A 21863-nucleotide genomic window follows, 5' to 3' on the forward strand; every position below is an offset into this window, starting at 1 on the left:
TATAACCTTGCATTTGATTACTTCGGGTGCTAGTTTGAATAACATATCCTTAATAGGTAATAGAATCAGTCAGGATAAATTACATTTCTGCTCAGCTCGAAGTACCCTTGTCTTTTCTAGTTTGGTTAACTGCCCAACATTTTGCAACTACTAAACAAACTCTAATTAACTTGAATGTTATAGTCAAAATCAGTTAGACCTTTTTGAATGTAGATTTAGAGTGCTATGACATGAAGGTGTAATTTAATTCTCTTGATCAGCAACAAGATATAGTAAAGAACTGAAAGTCTTAGCAAAACTAAGATCTTAAAATACAGTCATCAGATTACTTTTTCATTGAAATATCTGAAATCAAATGAAGCAATACATTAATGGCTTGGTGATGTTTTATTTTTTTTAAAGCAATCAGTTTGTGATAAAAAGCAAATCTTGAGCATGAATTAAATTTCCTTTTATGTTTGCTCACAGTATACTTCAATATCATTGAAAAATAGTTAATTTTAATGTTATTATATAGTTTTTTTCCTTGCCTCTTCATTTTTTTCTATTCTTAGTTGTTATTGCTTGGTTTATAATTTCAAGATACTTATCTTTTTATTGTAATATGTTTACTGAATCTGTATCTACATCCTGATTCTGTCTTCTACATTCTTTTCATCTTTCTTAATCGTCCTTTCAGAGACAACTAAGATTTCTTGAAAGAGGGAAGCACTGCTGTTGATTTCAATTTTGTCTCAGTGTGATTGTGATAAAGATCAGAGTGTACATGCAGTGACTGCCACACCATTCACTAAGAAATAAATAAGTATACTTATGTAAGTAAGAACACTGTTACTTGTAGTAAAATAATAAGTAATAATAGTGTTGGACTTCTCACCTGAATTGAAAAAAATGAGTTATTTTCACCCATGTGCCCAAAGTAAAGACATCAAGGGTTATTCTGTTTATATCCAAAACTAAAACTCAAATAGACATGCATAGAAATTCAATGAATTATAACCAATCAAACATACTTGGAATTAATGGCAATGAGAGTTGTTTTTAATCAATGATAATACACTTTATTCACAGTTAAGGGGAGCTATAAAAATCACATCATTATATCCAGAAGGCATTAAACTGTTCTACAATAATTAATTTAAAAAGGAAGACTATTACCTCAGAATCACTGATTTCTATTCCTAGCAGTCTACTTGTTAGCTGCTCAACTTCTTCTTTTTTTTTTTTTTTTAGCTCCCCAACTTCTATTCCACTTTCCCAATAAACCAATCACAACAAGAAACTAAGCTTATCAGGTTCGTGATAATTAAAAGCCAGTATACCTGAAGAACATACATGCAAAAATCCTCAACAAAATATTTGCAAACTGAATTCAACAATATAGTAAAAGTATCATACATCATCATCAAGTGAGATTTATTCCAAGGATGCAAGGTTGGTTCAACATCTGCAAATCTATCAATGTGATATCCCACATTAAGAAAATGAAGAATGGGCTTCCCTGGTGGCGCAGTGGTTGAGAATCTGCCTGCCATTGCAGGGGACATGGGTTTGAGCCCTGGTCTGGGAAGATCCCACATGCCGCGGGGCAACTAGGCCCGTGAGCCACAACTACTGAGCCTGCGCGTCTGGAGCTTGTGCTCTGCAACAAGAGAGGCCGCGACAGTGAGAGGCCTGCGCACCGTGATGAAGAGTGGCCCCTGCTCGCCGCAACTAGAGAAAGCCCTCGTACAGAAACGAAGACCCAACACAGCCAAAAAAAGAAAGAAAGAAAGAAAGAAAGAAAGAAGCTTTAAAAAAAAAAAAAAAGTCATTAAAAAAAAAAAGAAAATGAAGAATAAAAATTATCTCAATAGATGCCGAAAAAACAGATAAATTCAGTATCTATTTATGATAAAATAACACTCAACAAAGTGGATATCCAGCTTACATACCTCTACATAATAAAGGCCATATATGACAAGCCCACAGCTATCATCACACTAAATGGAGAAAAGCTAAAAACTTTTCCTCAAAATTAGGAACAAGACAAGGACACCCACTCTCACCACTTTTATTCAAAATATTATTGAAGTCCTAGCCAGAGCAAATAGGCAACAAAAAGAAATAAAAGGCATCCCAGTTGCAAAGGAAGAGTATTTTCCGATGACATGATATTATATATAGAAAACCCTGGAGACTCCACCACAAACTGTCAGAAATAATAAAGTCAGTCAAGTTGCAGGATACAAAATCAATGTATAGAAATCTGTTGCATTTCTATACACTAATAAATGAACTATCAGAAAGAGAAATTAAGAACACAATCCCATTTATAACTACATCAAAAAAGAATAAAATACCTAGGAATAAATTTAACCAAGGAGGTGAAAGACTTGTACACAGATTATTGTAAGACATTCATGAAAGAAACTGAAGACACAAATAAATGAAAAGACACCCTATGCTCAAGGATTGGAATAATTAATATTGCTAAAATATTCATATCACCCAAGCAATCTACAGATTTAATGCAATCCATAATAAAATTTCAGTGGATTTTTTTTATAGAAATAGAACAAACAATTCTGAAATTTGTACAAATTCACAAAGACTGTGAATAGGTAAAACAATCTTGAGAAAGAACAAAGCTGGAAGTATCATACTCCCTGACTTCAGACTTTACTACAAAGCTACAGTAATTGAAACAGTATGGTATTGGCATAAAAACAGACACTTAGATTAATGGACAAAATAGAGTCCAGAAATAAACCCCCACATCTATGGTCAGTTAATTTATGACAAAGGCACAAGGGGGGGAAATAAATATGATGGAAAAAGACAGACTCTTCAACACATGGTTTTGAGAAACTGGACAGCCAAATCCAAAAAAAAAAGGAAATTGGACCATCTTACATTAAACACAAAAATTAACTCAAAATGGAATAAAGACTTGAATGTAAGACCTAAAATCATAAAACTCCTACAAGAAAACTAGGTGGTATTATTCTTGACATTGGTCTTGGCAATGATTTTTTGAATGTCACACCAAAAGCAAAAATAAAGGAGTGGGACGACATCAAACTAAAAACCTTCTGCACAGCAAAGGAATCATCAACAAAATGAAAAGGTAATCTACTGAATGGGAAAAACTAGTTGGAAATCATATGTGATAAGGGGTTAACATCCAAAATATATATAGAACTCATATAACTCAACAGCAAAAAACCCAATTAAAAAAATTCCAATTAAAAATGGGCAGAGGGAAAAAACCAGTTACAGAAAGACAGAGAAGATGAAAAGGCAGAGGGCTATGTATCAGATGAAGAAACAAGAAAAAACCCCAGAAAAACAACTAAATGAAGTGGAGATAGGCAACCTTCCAGAAAAAGAATTCAGAATAATGATAGTGAAGATGATCCAGGACCTCGGAATAAGAATGGAGGCAAAGATTGAGAAGATGCAAGAAATGATTAACAAAGACCTAGAATTAAAGAACAAACAAACAGAGATGACCAATACAATAACTGAAATGAAAACTACACTAGAAGGAATCAATAGCAGAATAACTGAGGCAGAAGAACGGATAAGTGACCTGGAAGACAGAAAGGTGGAATTCACTGCTGCGGAACAGACTAAAGAAAAAACAATGAAAAGAAATGAAGACAGCCTAAGAGACCTCTGGGACAACATTAAACGCAACAACATTCGCATTATAGGGGTCCCAGAAGGAGAAGAGAGAGAGAAAGGACCAGAGAAAATATTTGAAGAGATTATAGTCGAAAACTTCCCTAACATGGGAAAGGAAATAGCCACCCAAGTCCAGGAAGCGCAGAGAGTCCCATACAGGATAAACCCAAGGAGAAACACGCCGAGACACATAGTAATCAAAGTGGCAAAAATTAAAGACAAAGAAAAATTATTGAAAGCAGCAAGGGAAAAACGACAAACAACATACAAGGGAACTCCCATAAGGTTAACAGCTGATTTCTCAGCAGAAACTCTGCAAGCCAGAAGGGAGTGGCATGATATACTTAAAGTGATGAAAGGGAAGAACCTACAACCAAGATTACTCTACCCGGCAAGGATCTCATTTAGATTTGATGGAGAAATCAACAGCTTTACAGACAAGCAAAAGCTAAGAGAATTCAGCACCACCAAACCAGCTCTACAACAAATGCTACAGGAACTTCTCTAAGTGGGAAACACAAGAGAAGAAAAGGACCTACAAAAACAAACCCAAAACAATTAAGAAAATGGTCATAGGAACATACATATCGATAATTACCTTAAACGTGAATGGATTAAATGCCCCAACCAAAAGACATAGACTGGCTGAATGGATACAAAAACAAGACCCATATATATGCTGTCTACAAGAGACCCACTTTAGACCTAGGGACACATACAGACTGAAAGTGAGGGGATGGAAAAAGATATTCCATGCAAATGGAAATCAAAAGAAAGCTGGAGTAGCTATACTCATATCAGATAAAATAGACTTTAAAATAAAGAATGTTACAAGAGACAAGGAAGGACACTACATAATGATCCAGGGATCAATCCATGAAGAAGATATAACAATTATAAATATATATGCACCCAACATAGGAGCACCTCAATACATAAGGCAACTGCTAACAGCTATAAAAGAGGAAATCGACAGTAACACAATAATAGTGGGGGACTTTAACACTCCACTTACACCAATGGACAGATCATCCAAAATGAAAAAAAATAAGGAAACAGAAGCTTTAAATGACACAATAGACCAGATAGATTTAATTGATATATATAGGACATTCCATCCAAAAACAGCAGATTACACGTTCTTCTCAAGTGCGCACGGAACATTCTCCAGGATAGATCACATCTTGGGTCACAAATCAAGCCTCAGTAAATTTAAGAAAATTGAAATCATATCAAGCATCTTTTCTGACCACAACACTATGAGATTAGAAATGAATTACAGGGAAAAAAACGTAAAAAAGACAAACACATGGAGGCTAAACAATACGTTACTAAATAACCAAGAGATCACTGAAGAAATCAAAGAGGAAATAAAAAAATACCTAGAGACAAATGACAATGAAAACACGACGACCCAAAACCTATGGGATGCAGCAAAAGCAGTTCTAAGAGGGAAGTTTATAGCTATACAAGCCTACCTAAAGAAACAAGAAAAATCTCAAGTAAACAATCTAACCTTACACCTAAAGAAACTAGAGAAAGAAGAACAAACAAAACCCCAAGTTAGCAGAAGGAAAGAAATCATAAAGATCAGAGCAGAAATAAATGAAATAGAAACAAAGAAAACAATAGCAAAGATCAATAAAACTAAAAGTTGGTTCTTTGAGAAGATAAACAAAATAAACCATTAGCAACACTCATCAAGAAAAAGAGGGAGAGGACTCAAATCAATAAAATTAGAAATGAAAAAGGAGAAGTTACAACAGACAACGCAGAAATACAAAGCATCCTAAGAGACTACTACAAGCAACTTTATGCCAATAAAATGGACAACCTGGAAGAAATGGACAAATTCTTAGAAAGGTATAACCTTCCAAGACTGAATCAGGAAGAAACAGAAAATATGAACAGACCAATCACAAGGAATGAAATTGAAACTGTGATTAAAAATCTTCCAACAAACAAAAGTCCAGGACCAGATGGCTTCACAGGTGAATTCTATCAAACATTTAGAGAAGAGCTAACACCCATCCTTCTCAAACTCTTCCAAAAAATTGCAGAGGAAGGAACACTCCCAAACTCATTCTATGAGGCCACCATCACCCTGATACCAAAACCAGACAAAGACACTACAAAAAAAGAAAATTACAGACCAATATCACTGATGAATATAGATGCAAAAATCCTCAACAAAATACTAGCAAACAGAATCCAACAACACATTAAAAGGATCATACACCATGATCAAGTGGGATTTATCCCAGGGATGCAAGGATTCTTCAATATACGCAAATCAATCAATGTGATACACCATATTAACAAATTGAAGAATAAAAACCATATGATCATCTCAATAGATGCAGAAAAAGCTTTTGACAAAATTCAACACCCATTTCTGATAAAAACTCTCCAGAAAGTGGGCATAGAGGGAACCTACCTCAACATAATAAAGGCCATATATGACAAACCCACAGCAAACATCATTCTCAATGGTGAAAAACTGAAAGCATTTCCTCTAAGATCAGGAACGAGACAAGGATGTCCACTCTCACCACTATTATTCAACATAGTTCTGGAAGTCCTAGCCACGGCAATCAGAGAAGAAAAAGAAATAAAAGGAATACAAATTGGAAAGGAAGAAGTAAAACTGTCACTGTTTGCGGATGACATGATACTATACATAGAGAATCCTAAAACTGCCACCAGAAAACTGCTAGAGCTAATTAATGAATATGGTAAAGTTGCAGGATACAAAATTAATGCACAGAAATCTCTTGCATTCTAATGATGAAAAATCTGAAAGAGAAATTATGGAAACACTCCCATTTACCATTGCAACAAAAAGAATAAAATACCTAGGAATAAACCTACCTAGGGAGACAAAAGACCTGTATGCAGAAAACTGTAAGACACTGATGAAAGAAATTAAAAATGATACCAACAGATGGAGAGATATACCATGTTCTTGGATTGGAAGAATCAACATTGTGAAAATGAGTATACTACCCAAAGCAATCTACAGATTCAATGCAATCCCTATAAAATTACCAATGGCATTTTTTACGGAGCTAGAACAAATCATCTTAAAAATTGTATGGAGACACAAAAGACCCCGAATAGCCAAAGCAGTCTTGAGGCAAAAAAATGGAGCTGGAGGAATCAGACTCCCAGACTTCAGACTATACTACAAAGCTACAGTAATCAAGACAATATGGTACTGGCACAAAAACAGAAACATAGATCAATGGAACAAGATAGAAAGCCCAGAGATTAACCCACGCACCTATGGTCAACTAATCTATGACAAAGGAGGCAAAGATATACAATGGAGATAAGACAGTCTCTTCAATAAGTGGTGCTGGGAAAACTGGACAGCTACATGTAAAAGAATGAAATTAGAATACTCCCTAACACCATACACAAAAATAAACTCAAAATGGATTAGAGACCTAAATATAAGACTGGACACTATAAAACTCTTAGAGGAAAACATAGGAAGAACACTCTTTGACATAAATCATAGCAAGATCTTTTTTGATCCACCTCCTAGAGTAATGGAAATAAAAACAAAAATAAACAAGTGGGACCTAAAAAAAAAAAAAAAAAAAAAATGGGCAGAGGATGTGAACATTTTTTTTCAAAGAAAACGTGCTAAACTTTGCTAAACATCAGGGAAATGCAAATCAAAACCAGAATGATATATCACCTCACACATGTTAAAATGGCTATTATCAAAAAGACTAGAAGTAACGAGTGTTGGTGAGGATATGGAGAAAAGGGAACCCTTGTGCATGGTTGATGGCAATGTAAACTTGCCATCAAGTTCATAGTGGTGTAGCCACTATGAAAAAAAACATGGTGGTTCCTTAAAAAATTAAAAATAGAACTACTATATGATACAGCAATCCCCTGGGTATTTATTCAAAGAAAACAAAAACACTATCTCAAAAATGTATATGAACCCCATGTTCATTGCAGCATTAGTTACAATAGTCGAGATGTGGAAACAATCTAAGTGTCCATAGATGGATGAACAGACAAAGATGTGGTGTGTGTGTTTACATACACACACATATACAATGCAATATTATTCAGCCATAAAAAAGAAGGAAATATAACTATATTGATATCACAGATGGACTTTGAGGGCATGATGTTAAATGAAATAAATCAGACAGAGAAAGAAAAATACTTTATGTATGATCTCACTTAAATGAGAAACAAACAAAAAAAGAGTTAATAAAAACCTAAATAACTACACTCAGATACAGAGAACAGGTTGGTGGTTGCCAGTGGTGGAGGGTGGGGGGTGGGATATGGGCAAAATGGTTGAATGGGATCAAAAGGTACAGACTTCCAGTTATAAAATAAATAAGTTATGGAGATGTAATGTACAGCATGGGGACTATAATTAATAACACTCTTGCATATATGAAAATTGCTAAGAGAATCAATCTTAAAAGTTCTCATGACAAGAAGAAGCAATTTTTTTTGAACCATGTATGGTGACAGATATATTAACCAGAGTTATTGTGTTGATCACTTCACAATGTATACAAGTATCAAATTATTATGTCGTACACATGAAACTAATATAACATTATAAGTCAATTACACTGCAATTTAAAAAAAGACCCTTTTTAGAGGTTGCATTATTATTACATAATAGCTGTATAGAGCAATAGAAAATATTTCTCTTTATTTCTATAAAGTTAGTTCTAGGATGTATTTAGCTAAGATTAATGTGTAAATCAGCATGTATGTATATTTCAGTGTACCTAATGAAGAAGGAATACAATGTAGAAACGCAATGATTTACAGTTTATAAAAATGAAACGAAATAGTAAAAACAATAGAATATCGCTCTATGCAATGAGGGAAGAAGCAGAATAGAGAGGACATAAGAATAATAAAACTTCCATGAGGCAACTCTTGTAAGTTTTTACTATAGAACTTATAAGTAGTTTAACATGATAATAAAATTAAGTATAAAAATTAGCAATTTTTTTAATGCAAAAATACTAATCAGCAATGCACATTTCAAGTGATTTGAAGTTACAGTAATTTGACTCTACAATCATAATTGGATGTATATAAAGATAAAATATTTATACATATATACATATACTCATGTATGTACTATATTAGAATATTCTAATATATAATCTAAATTATAAAATACTGATTGAGTCTATTCTTATTAACGATATTGGTATTCAAAAATTATATGTAAAGTATAAAAACATTTTGCTGATGTTATTGGGAACCAATATTTTCAACATTAGAACAAAGTAGTAGAAATTTTTAAATGAAAAGGAATAAATAAAAATTCCGTGTTTCTAAATTTATTTTGGAAATACCAGTTAGAATTCATGTTTTTTTAATCTTAAAACTTTCACCTGTCCACCTAAAGGGCCTAGGAACAATGACCTAGTAGCAATGAAGATGTTCACCAGCACCTAGATGATGGTATGTGAATGTATTTAAACATTAAAATGTCTTAGGGATTCTTGGAGAAATGGTTAAATTCAGGACGGGGTAGGAAAACACAAGAAACACCTGGAACATCTTGTCGTCCAAAAAGCAAATTCACTTTCTAAGACTTCTGGAGGCAGGGGAATGAGAGATATAGTTGAAACAAGAATGTCTAGGAATCAATAAATTACTCTGTGGTTAGTTATCTCATTTTCTCCATGTTTCATATAAATTAAAAAAAATTTTTTGATAGAAGATACATTCTAATTATTGAAGCTTACAATCAATAAAACATCAAAAGAAAAACTAGGTATACAAGAGTTTAACAAGATTATATTTAAAAAATAAATTGACTTTAGTTTACTTATTTTTCACCACTTACGGTTGAATATCCTAAATAGTTTTATAGTTGATGTTCAGAGAATCCCATATTTATCTGAATGCATGACAATAAGATACATTTCCAAATTGTGCAAGAATAGTGCCATTAACCATATAAACATTTATAAGACCCAAGGAGCCTATTACATACAATTGCAAGTTTAACTTTCTAATTCTTCATAAACGGAAAGAATTAAAAATTGTTCTTCTGAAACAGTACACTGCATACATGTGACCATCAACCACAGCATGAAAATGTTAATTTTCTACGTCTTCTGAAATATTGAGGACTATTAGAAATGAAGAAATATTAACCCATACTTTGTGTTGTGGTATCTCCTATCTAACTACAATATTTTCCTGCTTCATTGATGATTTTAATAATCTAAATATTACAAAGAATATGAATAAAAAATAGCTTAAGTTTTCTTTTTTGTTAGAATATAGATAAAAACATGGAAAATATATTTATTCTGGTTTGAATAACAAACAGCTCTTTGGTTGTTATTAAAAGAGATTATATTCATTCTAATTTTTAAGGAATAAAGTGTTTGAGTTGGACCCTTGCATATTTTAAGCATTAAATTGTTTTATGCTTGGTATTGCTGCTACTGCTTCCAAGATATTTTAAAAAGCAAAATTTGTTCTTTCAATATACATTTAAGAGCCTGGGGTGCCACAGACATAACTGCCTTCTTGGAGTTGTTTTTTCAGTCAAATCAATAAATAAACACCAGAGTTTATTAAAAACGTGCGCTTTATCTTAAGTGTCCAGAGGTCCATGACGCTGTGAACATTCTTCGAGGGCGTGCCCCGCGCCCGCTGCAGCCCGCCCGCCCCTCCTTCTCCCCGCGGCGCCACCGAAGGGGAGCCCGAGCCCCCGCTGCAGCCTCAGCCGACAGCCCTGCGGTAAGGCAGGCGCGCAGCCTGCGGGCCCCCGACGTGGGGAGACGGCCCCGGGCCGGAGACGGCCATTTTAACCGGAACGTGGCCTCCAAGGTGGGCGCTGCGGCCCCTCTGCTCTCCCCCCACCTGCCCGCCGGCCCTCCCGCGACGCAGGGAGGCCTCGGGCACCGGCTGGGCGTCTGGTGTCCGGGCGGGGCCAGGGGCGCGAAAGGGACCTCGGAGCTCCCCCCATGGCCGGCACGCCGCCTTTGCCCTCTGCTGCCTGATCTTATTCCACGTGCGTGCTCTGAAACTGGCTTCTGGAGTTACAGTGAATGATGAAGTCATCGAAGTTTTTAATGATAGGAAAGTAAGGTAATGTCTACACAAGACAGCAAAAAAAGAAAGAAAGCTGTTGTCTTCTGTTTAAGCGATGACAGAAGACAATTGTAGAGGAGGCAAATCAGATCTTGGTGGGTGACACTGGTGATATGGTAGAGGACCCCTACGCACCCTTTGTGAAGTTGCTACCTATGAATGATTGCTGATAATAAGATGCCACATAGAAAACAAAAGAGTCTAAGAAAGAAGACCTAGTATTTACATTCTGGGCTTCTGAAAGTGCACCTTTAAAAAGATGATTTACGCTAGCTCTACAGATGCCACTAAAAAGAAATTAGAGGTAATAACATGAGTGGCAAGTAAATGGCTTAGATGATAATAAAGGACCGTTTGACACTTAGAGAGAAATTGAGAGGCAACGTAGTAGTTTCACTTGAAGGAAAACCCTGTAAAATCAAAGTCAAGTGCCATCTGGATCTTGAGGAGCTTCCGTTTCTCCAGCTCAGTCAACTGGAATAGTATTAGGTTTTGGGTTTTTTTTTTTTTCCTTTCTCTTCCCACTGGGTCCTAACAACACAATGAATGAAGGAAATATCATTCATATAAGCAGCCTATCAGAGATTGCCATTAAACTGTTACTTTTATGTAGAACCCAAGGAATGCCTTCCCGTTATATTTTAGCCCAAACAACTAGTTATATGTCTCCCTTGTAGCAAGCACTACAATGAAGGTGATTGTCAATGTGAATAGCTTAGAATACTGCAAAGGGTTAGGCTAATTGAATGCCTTGAAAGTATTATTCACTGGTGAGATGGTAAACTTTATTCAATATTATTTATAGTTGCACTTGATTGCAGTTTTGTGAGACTGGAGCATTCGTACACCTCACTTGCCTTGGCAAGCCTACTTTTGGTGACATGGCAGCACGGATATAACACTATGCATGGAAAGCACTTTTTTTGTAATGAGTTTAATCCCCCAACCCAAAAGGAATTCCAGTTGTGTTAACTGTGTCATCAATTTATCCTAGTGCCCCTGTGTTCATTCCTGTTACCTTTGTATCTTCTTAAAATAGCTGTTGTCGAGGCCTTTTCGTTTTCCATTGAGTGTACACTGCTGAATAAGTGTAGGCGTTTTATGTTTACCATGTAAGTCTTGCAACACTGAAGATATTTTGAATATGTCATGATGGCAATTTCTGTATAAAAGAGCCTTGAATGGAACACTGATCTCGAAAACAAACTCCCCACCCTCGCAAAAATGGACACGTTGCAATAAAAATTGTGGCATATTATAGAACGAACGTTGCCTTGTTTTCCTTGGATATTTTGCAAAATACCATGTGAAGCAACTCCTAGAGTGAACAGCTAATATTAGTCTCTGCACTGGTCATTTAAGAATTTTTTTGTACAACATTCATGCATGATATTTTCCAGTTTGTTGGGTTAATTTGGCTTAAAAAATATTCTATACTGAAGCCAACTAATATAAAACATTATTGTTATAGAGGGTACTTTTACAAGCTTTACTTTATTTCCTTATGTGTTAATATGATGATCAAGAATTATTTTTTTGCACTTTGACATAAATCCTCTTCAATATCTGATTTGTTCTCTGGATAAATTAGGGTAGTTATTTTTTAATTCATGTTACATTTCTAAGTAGTTGAGTAGTAGAAGAAGTAGGAACCTCTTATTGTGTATTTGGTCATAATGAAAATAATTTGTAAAATGTTGTCCTTAAAAAGTGTAATAATATTTCTCATGTTTAGGAACTTTCATTTCAGCTACTATTTTTTAATATATTTCACAAATTGGAAAAAAATGATATAGCAGTCAAACATTAGTAGTGGGATTTGGCTGTGGTCCTTATAGAGAATTTGATCTGTTCAATATGAGCAGTTTGCTGTTAGCAGAGCTGTTTATGGCAAACACATGCTCTTGTTTCTTGTCATAGTTAGCTACAAATGGCAAAACTGGACTTGATTCTACTGGTATACAAAACAGGCATGCTAATAAGCAGTGGATTGTAGCTTAGAACTTACCCCATAGCTCTGAAGAATGCTCTTATTTGAAAACAGGAAATGAAAAATCCCCCCTTTTTTTTAATGTATGGGGAAAATTGGGTTTACATATTTTTCCATATTTTCAAAAGGTTTTTCAGATGAAAACAAAAATAGGAGTTAAATGTCTAGGTTTCCATTTAAAATTATATGAATGGCTTGGAATCTTTTGCACTGAGAAATTTTATTTCAGGCTTCTAGCTGTCTCTGTGAATTATCCTGGACATTTTGATGGCTTTTTGGTAAGGTCAAACTCATAAGTAAAGCATGAGAATACTGGCATACACTAAACCATATGTGTACTGATACTTGTACCATGAAATTTTTCATTATTTTCCTCATTCTTCTAAAAAATAAGAGACTCTAAGTTATGCAGTATCTTTTGTTTTTATAGCTGATTTCTCAACTTTCTGATATGCCTCTTTAAATTATATAATAATTTCAGAGAGTAAAAATTGCTTTAAAATGTGGTACTTTGATGTGTTAGATTGACAAAACATACTAATATTAAGGTCATCTTTGAAATACATCTTTGTGCATAAAGCCAAAGATAATAATTAATGGTTCATATGTTACTTGAGACTAATTTGGCATTTGAAATGATCATTTTACTTTACAATCATTTACAATGAAACAATGTTCCAGTTAGCTTTAAAGGCATACAGTGCTAATCAGTAAAATATTGACAATATTTTACTGCTAGCTTGCAAAATTATAAGTGTTTTAAAAAATAAAATACATGAAAATATTTTAAAAAATTCTATGAGACAGTTACAAGTATTTCAAAATAAAATCTTGTCACAAAATATTTGATTTATACATTGAATTTCAAATTCCTAACAATTTTTTTTCACAAAGGGGTTGATTTATAAAGATGTCCATACATAATTCTTGCCACAGAGTGTCTCAGGTATGACAGAGACTGATTCATCATTCCTGGACACACAATAAATGTCAGCGTCCGGTTTCCTTACAGTTCAGTGGGGGCTATGTGGCCGAGTCTACACATGCCTTAAAATCCCTGCACAGACTGTTGTTTCAGCGCCCTCAATACAGAGGACCCTGTGCAGGACCCTGAGGAAGGCCCTGAGGAGGACCCTGAGGAAGGCCTGAAGGATGGAGAGTCACAAACTGGAATGATCTTGGATGACCAAATTATGTAGAAGAAAGTCCTCAAGAGAAATCTGATGTACGTCAGATTGTTATGTGAGCAAGAAATAACCCTGCGTTGTGTGCGCTGTGAGATGCGGGACCGTTGGCTATAAAAGCTGGCAGAGATACCCTAAACATGCTGGATAAATAAAATTTTATAAAAATCAGTGATTTATTTTGTATATATGTATGATTGCATTGTCTTTTAAAAGCATGCTTTTGAAATATAATCTTAATCCTTACAGGAAAAAAAGCAGAGTTTGAAGGAAATATAATGTACTCAAGAAATCATTACTGTGTAGAATAAGCATGTTAATCTTTGAGGTCACAACAATAGCATCAAAAATATGTGTATATAAATTTTAAAAAAACTTATTTCCTAGGTAGATGGATGGCTAAAATATCTAGATATGAGATACAGTATGTTTTGTGAGAGCAGGTATGCAGACCATATTATTTATTATGTAATAGCCATACTATTTAATACAGTGCCAGCACATAATGTTTTAAACATCTGAATAAACAAATAAATAAATTAGGTAATCTTTTACATTCTTGATATTTTGCCTGCTACACTGGACAACCAAAATTCAGCTTGATTTACTAAACAGAAGATAATTCTTTACAGTAGGTTAAAAACCCATTCACACTGAGGATATAAAATGGGAATAAAAAAGTAAAACAAAGCTTTCAGGGGACAAAAACAAAGCAACCCCAAAAAACCCAAACTACTATTTCTCATTGTTATTATGTAAAAATTATTTTTCTGGATAAACAACCTAATGTTATATAACTGAACCTCTACTAAGCTGTGAATTTTTAGTGAAAATAATGCCCTGCTACAGAATTTTCATACTAGACATACTAATTTCATTATGACTAACCAGCAAAGTAATGTTTTGTTTTCAGTTTAGGTTTTGTGATTAAAATCTGAGTCTCTTTTTGAAACTGTTATTCCATAGGTATTTTATGCTTTGTTCAAAAGGAAATCCTCTGATTTTGAAGTATGTGAATACTGATATTTCAGGACTTTTGTTGTTGTTGTGTTTTGGGGGGAGTTTTGATAATGTTGTATAAAAAAATAAAATGGTCTGCAGAAATTCCATGCCTTAACTCGAACTCCTGGTCTAGCCTGTATACGCCTATGGTCAAGCTCATCTCCCCCTCAGGCACAAAGCTATTCATGTTCTCATTCTACCTTATACATAATTTTTAAAAATATTGACCTTTTTAAGAATTTTCCATTTACTGTATAAACTAACTCTTTGACTACTTTATCACCTATATTACATAGTTCAAATACTATAGGGAAAATGAGTTTAAGGGACATAAAAGCAAATTTGAGGTGGCAGTTTTATTTTTTCTGAAGTTTCAGGCATTGTTTTCTCTGTATAGTATTCAGCTGAGAAGCATTAGGCTCCTAAGCACTCAGAGCAGCATAAATGAAGGAAATTATTCAGGCTATTATCACAAAAGGATTAGCCGTAAAATTAGGAGAAACTGTGTGCCTCTGTACTTGCTGATTACTCTGCACCCTCTACTGCCTGAAGAACAGAGATAAGGTGTCTATATTTACCATGTTGTACATTACATCCCTAGTAACATTCGACAAATGGTGCTGAAATAACTAGACATTCACATGCCAAAAAAAAAAAAAAAAATCTAGATGTAGAACTTATAACCCTTTAAAATTTTAACTCAGTATGGATCACAGACCTAAATGTAAAACACAAAATTATAAACCTCCCAGAAGATAACATATGAGAAACCCTAGATGACTTTGCATATGATGACTCTTTAGATACAGCATGGAAGACATAATCCATTAGAGAACTGATGAGCTGGAATTCATTAAAATTAATAACTTCTCTATAAAATACAAACCATAGACTAGAGTAGAAATATTTGCAAAATACATACTTGATACAGGACTGTTATCCAAAATATACAAAGAACACTTAAAACTCAACAATAAGAAAACAGTTGATTAAAAATAAGCAAAAGACCTGAACAGATATCTCACCAAAGATGATGTATAGATAGAAAATAAGCATATGAAAATAAGCACATGCTCAACATCATATATCATTGGGGAAATACAAGTTAACACGATGTTGATATACTCACTTATTAGAATGGTCAAAATCCAGAACAATGACAACACCAAATGCTGGTGAGGATGTGAAACAACAGAAACACTCATTTACTGTTGGTGGGAATGCAAAATGGTACAGCTACTTTGGAAGACAATTTGACAATTTCTTACAAAACTAACTATAGGATGTGGCAATTTCACTTGGTACTTATTCAAATGAGTTGGAAAGTTATATTCACACAAAACTTGCACATGGATGTTTATAGCAGCTTTATTCATAATTGATAAATCTTGGGAGTAAGATGCCCTTCAGTAAGTGAGTGGACAAATAAACTGTGGTACATCCAGACAATGGGATAGCATTCAGCACTAATAAGCAAGGAGCTATCAAGCCATGAAAAGACATGGAGAAATCTTAAATGCATATTACTAAGTGAAATAAACCAATCCGAAAGGCTACAAGCTGTATGATTCCAATTATATGACATTCTGGGAAAAGCAAAACTATGGAGATAGTAAAAGGATCAGTGTTTGCCAGGGGGAGGGGGGAAGAAAGGATAAATAGGTGGCATACAGAGGATTTTTAGGGCACTGAAACTACTCTGTATGATGCTTTAGTGATAGATGCATGTCATACATGTGTCAAAAACCACAGAATGTACAACACCAAGAGTGAACCCTAATGTAAACTACGGATGTTGGGTGATAATGATGTTATCTATGTGCGTTCATTTATTTTAATAAATGTAAGACATTTCGATAGTGTGGGAGGCTTGGCATATGTGTGGAGACGGAGTATATGATATGGGAAATGTTTCTGCCTCCGCTCAGTTTTGCTGTTAACCTAAAACTTCTCTAAAGTATATTTAAAAAACAACATACAGATGGCAGGCTAGATTTGACCAGCAGCAATAGTTTGCTATCTCTGGATGTAGAAAACAGCTTCTTTATTAAAGGAATAAATGAAACACCAGAGTGTGTTCCAGTTACTGCTGCTGCATAATAAGTAACCCCAAATAAAAAATACATCACAAATACAACAAAACACACAGAAGCAAAGCTGTTTTCATAAAAATGAAAGCTGAAATAACTTGGGGCCACCAAAACTGCATTATATAAAATATAAAAGGAAATTTTAAAAAGAAGATGAATGATTTTAGAGGGAAGCAGGAAATACTAGAAGGTATGAATGAAATGGAAATATATAAATAAATATAAATTAATATTGATTATAAACAAATGAAAACAAATAAGCTGGTAATATCCAGGGGAGAATTAAAATTCACAGTATTGAAAACTTAAAAGTCTGGAGGAGTAAGTGCATCTAAAGTGTTCTAAGTTTCTAGCATTCCCGGGGAAATATGTAAGTAATAATTGGTTTTAGACTACTTTATGGCAATAATGTTCAGAGAGAACTGTAGATTAACCACATAGTAGGAAGAATAATTCCCTCCACTCCCAAAGTTGTCCACATCCTAATACCTGGAAATTGTGAATATTTTACCTTAAGTTAAGAAAGAAACTTTGAAGATGTCAAGGTAAAAGATTTTGTGATGGGGAGATTATCCTTGATAATCTGGGTAGGTTCAACCTAATCACAGAGTCCTTAAAAATGGAGGACTTTCCCCAGGTAAGCCAGGTCAGGTCAGAGTCAAAAAGATGCAATCACATCTCTGTTGATCAGACATATGTGATGTGTAAAGGACTCTACCAGCTGATGCTGGCTTTAATGGGAGTGGTGGGAAAAATGAATCAAGAAATGCAGAGGCCTCTAGAAGCTGGAAAAGGTAAAGAAACAGAATCTCTCCTAAAGTAAACAGAACACAGCCAAAACCTTGATTTTAGCCCAGTGAGACTTGTGTTGAACTTGACCTGCAGAACTATAAGATAATAAATTTATTTGTCTAGGTACTAAATTTAGGGTAATTTGTTATGGAAGCAATAAAAAACAAATACAACCATATAAACTAAATTTCATAAAAGGAAAACCAATAAAATAACAATCAATTCCAAGGAAGCCAATACATGAGATAAAGAAATCAAACACATCTGAGTTAAAAAAAAAAAAAAAAAAAGAGCTATGAGAATGGTATTTGTGAAAATACATAATTCATAAAATGAACAGAAAAAAGAAAAAACATGGTTTTCACAGCAGATGCAGAAAAAGCATTTGGTAAAATGTCATCATTTGTTTATGGAATAAAATAAAAACACTTAGCAAAGTAAAAAGAAAAAAGATAATTAGTGGCCAAAAAAATACCTTCAAAAATACCTACATCTACCATTATCATTATTGATAACTAATTGTGGATTACTAAAATTCTTCCCCTTAATGAAAAAATAGAATGACCATCATTATCAGTTCTAGTCAACCTGCTCTGGATGTCCTAGTTATTGAAACAAGGTATAATGGAGAGAGAGTTTTATAAGAATTTAAATGTATAAAAAGTCATTATTAACAGAGAACATAATTTTTACATAGAAAGTGTAAAAGAATTTCAGAAAAGCCATTAATCATAAGTGAATCTGACAAGATTGTTTCATACAAGATCAATATAAAAAATAAATTGCAACCCTGAATAGCCAAAGCAATTATGAGAAAAAAGAACAAAGCTGGAGGTATCACATGCCTTGATTGCAAACTGTATTACAAAGCTATAGTAATCAAAACAGTATGGAATGCCCTAAAAACAAACACAGAAATCAACAGTATAGAGATCCCATAAATAAACTTATGCATATATCATATGCATATATCAAAGGAACCAAGAATAAACAATAGGAAGAGGACAGTCTCTTCAATATTGTTGGGAAAACTGGACAACCACATATGAAAGAATGAAACTGGACAACTATCTTACACCACAAACATTCACTCAAAATTGAATTGACTTGAATGTAAAACCTGAAACCATGAAATCCCTAGGAGAAGAAACCCAGGTGGTAATCTCCTTGACATCAGTCTTGGCAAAGATTTTTTTCAGGTCTAACACCAAAACCAAATGCAACAAAAGCAAAAACAAACATATGGGACTACACAAAACTAAAAAACTAAAAAGCTTCTGCACAGCAAAGGAAACCATCAACAAAATGAAAAGGCAACCTACCAAATGGTAAAAAATAGTTGCAAATCATGTATCTCATAAGGGATTAACATCCAAACTATATAAAGAGCTCATACAATTCAACAGCAAAAAACCCCAATTTAAAAATGAGCAGAGGTTTGAATAGACATTTTTCTAAAGAAGACATATAGATGGCTAACAGGTACATGAAAAGGTGTTCAAATCACCAATCAGAGAAAAGCAAATCAAAGCTGCAATGAGAAATCGCCTCACACCTGTAAAAATGGCTGTCATCAAAAAGTCTACAAACAGACTAAGAAAGGTCCCCACCAAGGCTGGCACACACGTGCCTGCTGCCAGGCATTAAGAAAAGTCCCTACCGGGGCTGACCTTCTCGTGCCTGCCACTGGCACTAAGTAAGGTCCCCACCAAGGCTGGCCCTCGCACGTCTGCTGCCGGCACTAAGAAAGGCTACTGCTAGGATTGATCCTCTCACAATGACTGCTGGGCACTAGGAAAGGCTCCCACTGGGGCCAGGTCTCTCGTGCCTGTGGCCACTGGCTTCCCCATGCACCTCCTCAACAGTGGGACTGGATCTCTCTCGCAGCGGCTGACCACCCCCCCACACACACACCTGTCACCACTGGGGCTCCCATGACCCCGCAGCCGTGCCACCTCTGCACCCTGTCCTTACTGGGGCAGACCTGAGTACTCCAGGGCAGCTTTGGGAGCAGACCCCTGTAGGTGGCCCACATGCAGAGGTGGGGCTAAAACCACAGCTGAGCCCCAGGGGTGGGGCAACTAAGGAAGAGGAACAAAAATCTTTCCATGCAGCTGCACAAGCCACAGGTTAAATCCCCGTGATCGGCTTGGAAAACTCTGCATATATGGAATATCTGAATGGACAACGAGTGTTCCCACAACTGAAACTGGTCTGTGAGGGCAAGTACATGTGAGAGTTGGGCCAGGTCAGAGTCTGAGCTGCCCTCACAGTGCCCACAGTGGGTCCAGAGACGTACCTAGAGGTATTGCAGGGCCTCCTGGGGAAGTGGAGGTTAGCTGTGACTCACAATGGGGGCAAGGCCACTCAAAACTGAGACCCCAGAAAAATATTATTACTACTATTATTTTTTTTATGTTTTGTTTTGTTCTGTTTATTTTTCTATTTTTTTAATTTAAAAAAATTGTTTAATATTTATTCTTTTAAGTTTTCTATTTTTACTTTACTTTTTCAGTGATTTCTGTTTTTCCTTGTTATGTTTTGTTTTTAATCTTTTTTGATCGTTTTTGTGCATTCCTTTTATTTATTTTTTGCTTTTTTTTTAGTTCACATTCTGCTTTTGTTGTTTCTTTTTTGTTTTTGTTTTGTTTTTAATTGTTCAATTTCATTTTGGGGTTCTTTTATTTGGTTGTTCTCTTGTTTTTTGTTTTCCTTGTTTTTGTTTCTGTTTTTTGTATGTGTGTGTGTTTCTTTGTTTGTTTTTGTTTGGTTTTGCTTTTACCATTTGTCTTTGGTTTTATTTGTTCATTTTCTTCTTTTTTTTTAAGCTGTTGTTGTTACTGTTTGTGTCTTCACTATTTGTCTTGGGTTCTGTTAGTCTGTTTGTCCTCTTTCCCCCACCTTATTTTTTTTTTTTGTCTCACCGTGTGGCTTGCAGGGTCTTGGTTCCCCAGCTTGGGGTCGGGCCTGAGCCTCTGGGGTGGGAGTGCCAAGTCCAGGATGCTGGACTGCCAGAGAATTCCTGGGCCCAGAGAATACTAATCAGCAAGAGCTCTCCAGGAAGTCTCCATCTCGACTCCAAGACTCAGCGCCATCCAACTGCCTGCAGGCTCCAGTGCTGGATGCCTTACGCCAAACAATAAGCAAGACAGGAACACAAATACACCCATCAGAGACAGGCTGCCTAAAGTCATACTAAGCTCACAGACACCTTAAAACACACCACCTGACATGGCCCTGCCCATCAGAAGGACAAGATCCAACTCCACTCACCAGAGCGCAGGCACCAGTACCTCCCACCAGGACGCCTACACAAGCCACTGGACCAATCTCACCCACCGGGCACAGACACCAGATGAAAGAGGAACAATGACCCAGCAGCCTGTGGGAAGGAGACCTCAAACACAGTAAGTGAGACAAAATGAGAAGACAGAATATGTTGCAGATGAAGGAGCAAGGTAAAACCCACAAGACCAAACAAATGAAGAGGAACTAGGCATTCTATGTGAAAAAGAATTAAGACCAAATAAATGAAGAGGAACTAGGCATTCTATGTGAAAAAGAATTCAGAGTAATGAGAGTAAAGATGATCCAATATCTTGGAAATAGAATGGAGGCACAGATCGAGAAGGTACAAGAAATGTTTAACAAGAACCTAGAAAAACTAAAGAACAATGATGGACAATACAATAACTGAAATTAAAAACACACTAAAAGTAATAAATAGCAGAATAACTTAGGCAGAAGAACAGATAAGTGAGCTGGAAGATAGAATGGTGGAAATAACTGCTGCAGAGCAGAATAAAGAAAAAAGAATGAAAAAAATGAGGACAGTCTCAGAGACCTTGGGGACAACAGTTAATGCACCAACATTCAAATTATGTGGGTCCCAGAAGAAGAAGAGAAAGGGTCTAAGAAAATATTTGAAGAGATTATAGTTGAAAACTTCCTTAAAAGGTAAAGGATATAGCCACCCAAGTCCAGGGAGCACAAAGACTCCCATACAGGATCAACCCA

General features: G+C 35.3%; 1 protein-coding gene and 1 pseudogene across 2 annotated transcripts in view; one reads left to right on the plus strand and one right to left on the minus strand.

Annotated features, from left to right (window-relative positions):
* LOC309628494 (uncharacterized protein) overlaps window positions 1-21863 on the minus strand; it is a gene marked incomplete at its 5' end in the record, with an annotated part of 202906 nt that overhangs the window by 107573 nt on the left and 73470 nt on the right. The gene's annotated exons all lie outside the window — the stretch shown is intronic.
* On the plus strand, window positions 7995-21361 carry LOC309628493 (cofilin-2 pseudogene; annotated as a pseudogene). The gene is made up of 3 exons: window positions 7995-8015; window positions 10331-10434; window positions 10525-21361. The product of its transcript is annotated as a cofilin-2 pseudogene (transcript).

This window comes from Balaenoptera borealis, assembly GCF_965194805.1.
Source record: "Balaenoptera borealis genome assembly, chromosome: 4".
Taxonomy (NCBI): domain Eukaryota; kingdom Metazoa; phylum Chordata; class Mammalia; order Artiodactyla; family Balaenopteridae; genus Balaenoptera; species Balaenoptera borealis.